The sequence below is a fragment of the Sinocyclocheilus rhinocerous genome, unplaced genomic scaffold, assembly GCF_001515625.1.
Source record: "Sinocyclocheilus rhinocerous isolate Xijiao unplaced genomic scaffold, SAMN03320098_v1.1 scaffold2503, whole genome shotgun sequence".
Classification (NCBI taxonomy): domain Eukaryota; kingdom Metazoa; phylum Chordata; class Actinopteri; order Cypriniformes; family Cyprinidae; genus Sinocyclocheilus; species Sinocyclocheilus rhinocerous.
Genome location: NW_015664703.1, coordinates 65,352 through 73,816, shown reverse-complemented (window position 1 = coordinate 73,816; position 8,465 = coordinate 65,352). Strand labels below are relative to the sequence as shown.

Here is an 8,465-nt window from a genome sequence, read left to right as displayed (position 1 = left end):
GTGACCTATCCTCATTAATCATGCAAACATTTGCCCCCCCTGAGAGAATTGGCAGGAGCCGCAACTGATCACATCTCTGCATTCAACCAAACTGATTTGCAGAAATCAAAACACGAGTCCCGCTCACTGTGAAGCGGGAGCGACTAGGCGGCAGAGGATTCCGCTTGGTCTTAAAGCCTTCCTCGAACGGCTACGTTCGCAATTCAAACAATGGTTTGGAAAAATTATAATTTATTTGTATGGTCTACTCTAGTGTTGTAGAGTGACAATGAAGTGTCAGTTGTTGTGATTACCTGTAGAGGACAGGCTAATGCTGTTGTTATTTGCTTAAAAAGCAGCAGAGAAGAAGTTAGTGCATGTGTAAATTGACTCCACCTGTGATGTGATTGAGTGTACTGTTGGTTGATGCATTCCGCTGAGTAAATGCAATCTTGAACAGATCTCATGCTCAAGTGCTTTAAGAATAATCTCAAGTTATTACATTTTGGCGACGAGGATAAGCAAATGGGAATACTTTGAGGACGAAAGGAGTTGCTTGGAAGGTGAAAAAACTGGATCTCTATGAGTTGGAGCTTTGGAAAAGATGGCCAATCTGGTAGGAACAGTCACACCATTTGATAGTCAGTCCCAGTCTTGGGAAGAATATTGTGAAATATTGCAGCATTTCTTCGAGGCAAATGAGATTACAGAAGCAGCCAAGCAGAAAGCTATATTGTTGAGCTCTGTGGGAAGTCAAACATACAGTCTACTGAGAAATTTATTAAGTCCAGTTAAACCAGGCTCAAAGACGTTTGATGAATTAGTGGACTTACTTAAAGAGCATTTCAACCCAAAGCCCAGTGAAATTATACAACGATTTAAATTCAATTCAAGATCAAGAGAAGAGGGGGGAACTGTGCTTGATTATGTAGCAGTATTGAGGAAATTGGCTCATGATTGTAACTATGGAGAAAAACTGACAGAAATGCTTAGTGATAGACTGGTATGTGGTATAAATGATGACCGTATTCAACGTAGACTATTGACAGAAACTGATTTAACATTTAAGAAGGCATTGAAAATAGCCCAAGCAAAGGAAACAGCCAAAGATGTGAGAGATTTGCAAGCTCAATGCCCAGAAACATCCATTTCAGTGAGAGTGCATAAAACGTCAGTAAAGCAAGATGATGGTCAAAGTAGAGCATGTTACAGATGCAGAAGTTTGCAACATTTGGCTAACAAATGTAGATTTGCTTCTGAGAAATGTCATAAATTTGTAAAACAAGGACACATAATGAAAGTATGTAGATCAAAAACTTCCCTTAGGGAATCCAACTTCCAAGGGGGAGGAAGACGTAAAGGAGGAGGACAAAGAATGCATTATGTGAGTAGAGATGAAAAAAGTGCATCTGCATCTGATGAAAAAGGTATTTTTACAGTGTACAGTTTGCAAGAAACAGAAATTCTGAAAGTAGCTCCACTGACCATCACATTGGCTGTTAATGAGTCAAATGCACAGTTTGAAGTGGATACAGGATGTGGGGTGACAATAACGAATAGGTCCAACTTTGCCAAATTGTGGGAAACAGATAAAATTCCTGAATTAAAGACCTGTTCTTTGTATTTTAAGACCTATACTGGCCAAGCTCTAACCGTGTTGGGTTCTGCACAAGTAGAAGTCTGATACAAAGGCACAGTGAAGGAGTTACCGGTAGTGGTAGTACCCGGAACAGGACCCAATTTATTGGGCAGAGGATGGATTAAGGAATTGGGCATGGAATGGGAGGCCCTACATAGGATGCAAGGGGTGAAACATTTAACTTTGCCTAAGTCCTCAGCCAATATGAAGAATTGTTTAAAGAGGAGTTGGGGAAATTGAAGGGTCCACCAGCGAAGATTTATGTAGATAAGGAAGCAGTCCCAAGGTTTTTCAAAGCCCGACCGGTCCCTTATGCAATGAAGGCAAAGGTTGAAGTTGAAATAGAACGCCTGTAAAGAGAACACATTATAGAACCTGTTAAGCACCCTGAATGGGCTGCACCTGTAGTACCTGATAATACCGTACGTCTATGTGGGGACTACAAGCTAACGGTAAGCAGAGTTTCAAAGTTGAAACAGTGCCGCATTCCTCGGATAGAGGATTTGTTTGCAACTTTGTCGGGTGGACAGAAGTTCACAAAATTGGATATGAGCCATGCTTATCATCAGATTGCATTAGATGCAGAGTCCAGGAAATATGTTACAGCGAATACCCACAAAGGGCTGTTTACTTACCGTGTTTTACCTTTTGGAGTCTCTTCTAGCCCTGCCATCTTCCAACGGACCATTGAGGGGGTACTGCAAGGTCTTCCGCAATGTGGCAGTTTTCCTTGATGATGGTAACCGGTCGTAATGATGAAGAGCATCTCCAAACTCTTGCTAGAGTGGGTTAGGGTTAGGGGGGTTAGAATGTTTGTATGGTCGAAAATTTACAATCGTTACGGACCATAAACCCTTGTTGTCTTTATTTAACGAGTTAAAAGCTGTTCCCCAAATGTCCTCTCCTAGAATCCAGTGATGGGCTGTGACCCTGAGAGCATATGAATACAACATCATCTACAAGGCTGGCAAAGATCATGGTAACGCAGATGCTCTAAGTCGGCTACCATTGCCAATGGAATCTTCCACCAAGCAGGAGGAAAGAGTTCTAATGCTGGAGAATGCTGATATCACCCCGATCACAGCAGAACAGGTGAGAGAGTGGACAAGAAAATATCCAGTATTATCTCAGGTAAGAGAAACAGTGCAACACGGATGTTTGCATGAATTAACAGGAACGGAGTTTGACCCATTCCCATTAAAGAAAGATGAATTAAGCGTACAGGATGGTTGTGTGCTTTGGGGGGGCCCCGAGTAATCATTCCCGGTGTGGGTAGACCAGAAGTTCTGAAACAATTGCATCAGTGTCACCCAGGAGTGTCTAGGATGAAAGCTTTGGCCAGAAGTTATGTGTGGTGGCCAAAGTTAGATCAGGATGTGGAAAGGCTGGTTAAAACCTGTTGTACGTGCCAAGAGCATAGAAATGTTCCAGCTGTTGCCCCACTGCATCCTTGGAATTGACCAGATAAACCATGGCAACGATTGCATGTGGATTATGCAGGACCATTCATGGGAAAAATGTTTTAGGTTTTGAATGATGCACATTCAAAATGGATGGACGTGTATCCAGTGAATTCAGCCACATCTGCTTCCACTATTGAATGTTTGCGGAATAGCTTCAGTAACCATGGATTACCCGATCTGGGGTGCGTTTCCCAAAAGCATCGTTAGCCAATTATGGTCGCAAGTTCCGTCGTTACCAACATAGTTCAACGATTCTGTGTTTCCCGAAACCACAGAACATTCGCAAACTGCATCGCAAACTTGTGTCGTTGGAACGACAGCTCTTCACCTGTGGTTAGAGGCATAGGTCGTTGTTAGTTTGCTGTGTCAACGCCATTGATTGCGCCGCACCTGGGGTGTGTTCTATTCACAGTTAACGACCCTATGCACTATTCGTTTCTAAGATTTCTCCAACCACTTTGAGTGATTTGGAAGACTTGATGTTGTGGTGCTCAGATATTATGTTATTAATTTTTAGGTTATTTTCATTACAAATTCACTTTGAAACGATATAACAGCATGACCATCGCAATTATTCTCCCTTCGAAGTGCCCTACGAAAACATTATTTATGCCGGTTGGAACGCAGCCTTGGTTTCGTTTGTGCGAAGAAAAGGTCAGTTTGCAAGTGAGTATCTTTGTTAAAACATTCCCAAAGACAAATTTCTCATAAAAATATTTGTAACATAGTATGTTAGAGATTTTCACTTATAGTGAATGTTATCTGTACTGTTCACATATTCAACGTATACAGTGCATAGAGTGTTAAGCGCTAAGAAAGTGTAAAATTCATACATTAACATAGGTAGACCTATTTAAAATTTTACTCAATATATAGTCAATGAATGTTCTCAAATAAATGAACAACAATGCTATAAATAAGTAAGTGGTTTTGTGTTGTGTTCACAGAAGTAGAATATGGAATATTCTCATAGGCTTTATAAAAAACAAATATAGCCTATTCTTGTTTGCAAAAGTATTTACATTAAGTCTACAGGTGGAAACCATATAGGCAAATAAACAAAATATTTATTAACACAAGTGTCAGATTAATTTAAACAAAAAATACAGTATCCAAACTGTAAAATTATCACTTGTCTGACTTCTGCTCCTGCAGGATGCATTCTGCCTTGATGTGTGTTCAAAGGATCATCATCATCAGAAGTGCCATCTTCCTCACCATCAGCACCAGCAAGACCCCCCTCTTCCTCATCAAGAAGCTGTACATTTTCCTTGACTGCAATGTTGTGGAGAATTGCAGTTACTACAGTTACAGAGCAGCTTTTGGAGGGGTTCAGCTTCAGGCCACCACTGGACTTGCTGATACAGCGAAACCGTTGTTTCCACAGTCCTATAACCCTCTCCACTGTAGAGCGTGTCCTTCCATGGGTCTGATTAAACCTGCTGGATGCTGCACAGGTGTTGTGAGTTATGGGCGAAGAGGATAACCACTGTCTCCCAGCATAAATTGCTGGGAGACAGAAATGGCAGAATTGGCCCATACAAAAGAGTTATGTGTGCTCCCAGGCCATTTTGCAACTATGTCAGTAAACATCCCCTGGTGATTGCACACTATTTTAACATTAATAGCTGGATAGCCCTTCCTGCAAATGTATAATGGCTCATTTACAACAGGGCTAGCCACTGGAATAAGGGTGCCATCAATGATGCCAATTACTCTGGAGATGCTGGCAATACTATAAAACTGTCGACTGGCCTGCTGGATTTCTTCTGGTGTTTTGGTGAAAATCAGGATGTTCTTCATAAGCTGTAACAGCAAAGGTGTTACTGCTGTCACAGTTTTGCTGACTGAAGACTTGCTGAAACCTAGGCCATGACCCACCACCTCCATAAAACTTCCAACAGCATAAAAATGCAGTGTAGCTAACAACTGCACCGCTGGACTTAAGGCATAGTTTCTTCTTGTGGCCCACTGAAGGTGTGGTTTCACAATCTGAAGTAATTCAAGGATCTTGTTCCTTGGAAGCCGGAATTTTCTCAAGATGGCATCATCATGCGTCAAGGGGGGTAAAATATGTCCTTATGTAGGCATTTATGTACACTGTCTGACTTCTGCGCCGCCTTCTATGCTCAAGCTGTAGAATTCTTTGTAAAGCTGCCATTGTTGAGCACTTGAAACACATATTCATGCTGTTTTTATTAGGAGAGTTCTTAGTACACCTGCTGTTGATGCATCAGAGAGATGATAAACACCTTAGCTAATAATCCATCTAAATTAACTACCTAAACAAGTGATCTGTCCAAGATTTGTTATAGTAATTTGGTACAGCATTATCCTATTAATGCATTAATTACGGTTTTGTTTTTTGTTTGTTATACTGTTTTTCCATAATTGTCATGCCATTCTTAAAAATGATCTGAGTACTTAAAAGAGTGTTTTGTGCCGTGTTTGGCTTATATTGTCATTGATATACAGTAATGTTGTGAATTGAGAAATCCTTACATAGACAACTTCAGTTATGGTTTTAGTGTATCTGATGGTGGCTTACCACTGTCAAATAAAAGTTTGAATTCCATTCCATACATAAGCTTCATAATTCGGCTAATTCACATTATTCAGGTATTTAATAAGGGATGACAAGGCATGGTAAAAATGTTTTATCTTCAATTAGCAATTGCCCACATTTTGAACTGGCATTAATATACTATTTTGAGTCAAGTTACTTTTCCACATGTTAAACTACTGTATGAATGCCAAATGTATTAGAAAAACACTTACGGTACATATTACAAAAGAGTATGTTTGGACATAAAATAGTATATTTTATTTTGTATTTCAAATCACCTGTTGAAGGCTTTGAACTGCTTTATCACTGAAAACCCACACCAGAGCACAGCTTCACCAGAGCCCCATTTGCCAGACCCAGTCTGTTTCCACCTGCCACGGCAAGGACGAGGGGTTGGATTTTGGGAGGCATGGTGGCAATGTAGCCAAAAAATAAAAATAAGTAAATAAAAATAAAAAAGAAGATGAAGAGGGTTACATCTGTTGATCTGTGAAAAGAAAATACACAGTTTCAAAAAGTTACAAAGCTGTCAGCCACACATGATTTGACTTTACATACTGAGTAATGAATGAATAATGCCATTTGCACTTACTGTCGGTTGGTAAAAACATGGTTAAAGAGGGCTTGCTGGCCTGTTGTTGTAATAGTTCTAATTTAGCCCTCCTATAGGCCATTACCTCCTGATGATGTCTGTCTTGCTGCTCCCTCAGGACTGTCAATTCTTTCCTGATTTCCTGGAGTTCAGTTATTTTCTTCTTCTTAGACTGAAGCAGCTTTTCACTGCAGCCACAACGTCCCCTGTTAATCCTTTGTCGGGAGATTAATGGCTGGTGTTCTGGAATATCAGGAGGATGTTGCTCAGCACACGAGGCGGCCTCAGACTGCGGTGAGTCAGGGGAAGGGAGCAATAGCCCAGGACCAGGTCTCATTGCTGATATTGAAGGGCCAGATTGGAGGAGGCCTGATGCTGAAGGGCCAGACTGGAGGAGGCCAGATGTTGGAGGGCCAGACTGGAGGAGGCCCGATGTTGGAGGGCTCAACTTTGAAGGCAAAGGCCTGGTTGATGCACATGCATCAATGCCTCCAAGGATCCCTTCCAATGCCTCAGGCCCCAGGATGGCCAAAACTTTCTCTTCCTCTGCATTCAGAGGAGGAACTGAATTGATACCCCCACCAGTCTTTTTTGCTTCCCTTCTATGTGCCTCAGCCTTCCGTTTGGTCACACTTGCAAAGTCCCTCCCCTTATTCCTCACTTCTTCTGGGCTTCGCTCATACCCATTGTCAGAAGCATTTATTTTTTGTGTGATTTCTGTCCAAATTTTCTTTTTGTCAGAATTCGTAATTGTGTTTTTTAGCTTGGAGAACAGCTGGATTTTATAATTTTCCACCTCCTACAAAATAACTAAGTTCTTTCTTTGTCAATTTTGGCTTTCGTGTCATTTTTCTGTCAACTCTCATTAAACCATGGCTGTATGACAAGGGGACTTAAATAGGAAATGATCTTGAGCAAAATAAGCAACAGGTGTGCACAACAGTAGATCAATCACAGTCTTTTCAAAACCCATAATTTCTTTTTATTTTAATTTCGCTGATTTATCAATATTAAATAAGAAAATAAAAATGAGTTCATATGAAATAAAATTAACAGTTATAAACTTTGTGATCAGAAAATAGCACATTTGAACTCTGTGTAGACCTCTATATGTTTTATTGTACAAATAATGAATGTTGCATGGTTAAGTTATTACTCCACTCCTACGTAACGTCACTGCGAAAGCGCATTGAATGCGAGCCGAAGAAAACCATTTTACAGTAGGTGGTGGTATGTGCCCATGGCAACAGTCCGCCATTACATCAAAGAAGAAGAACGTCATAATGACAGTTCAAACCAACGTGGTTCTAATGATGGATCTGCGACACAGGTACTATGGATTCGGGAAACAGTTGTGACTAGTTAGTTAGTTTCAACAACAATGCATCGTACTATGGTGGTTAATCAGCGAGTTACGTCGTTGTACGGGAAACGCACCCCATATTGTATCAGATAATGGTACTTGCTTCATTAGTGCCGAATTCAAAGAGTTCCTTCATAAAAATGGAGTACGGCATGTTACTTCTGCACCTTACCATACTTATAGTAATGGTTTAGTGGAACGGGCTGTCCAAATTGTTAAAACCATGCTAAAAAAAAAAGTGTTGATGGAACAATAGCAACTAAATTGTCTCGAGTTTTACTCAGTTACAGGATCACTTCCCAGACCACCACAGGCCTCTCTCCAACGGAAATGTTGTATGGACGGAAATTACGCTGTTCAATGGACTTTATACATCCTGATTTGACAAGGAAGATTCATGAACAACAACAAAAGCAAAAAATCTATCATGATAAAAAGGCCCGTGAACGGAGTTTTTGTTTTGGAGATCCAGTACTTACTCGGAACTTTATTTATGGACCGAATTGGATTCCGGGGCATATAGCGACTGTGACTGGACCACTTTCTTATAAAGTAATGCTGGGCGATGGGCAAATGGTTCGATGGCATGTGGATCAAATTCATGCCCGACAGAAATTGCTTGTAAACACTTCAGAAGAGGGAATAGACTGTAAATTCCGTGATTTCGACATTCCTGAAAACTCAACACCTGCAGTTGCTAAAGAGACTGAGGGAACAGGGACTGTGGAAATTTCTAGTAAAGCTAATCCCTCTGAAGTATCTGGGGATTCCTCTCAACATTCAGAAATAATCACTGAAATGAACAAGCCTGCTAGTCCTGTTGTAATTATGAGACGGTCACAAAGAACCAGGAAGTTGCCTAC

At 40.8% G+C, this 8,465-nt stretch overlaps 1 pseudogene; it reads left to right on the top strand.

Moving 5' to 3' along the window:
- The first annotated feature begins 1,509 nt into the window (after nt 1-1,509).
- The window catches only part of LOC107730405 (uncharacterized protein K02A2.6-like), an 11,921-nt pseudogene continuing 4,965 nt past the window's right edge, over nt 1,510-8,465 (top strand).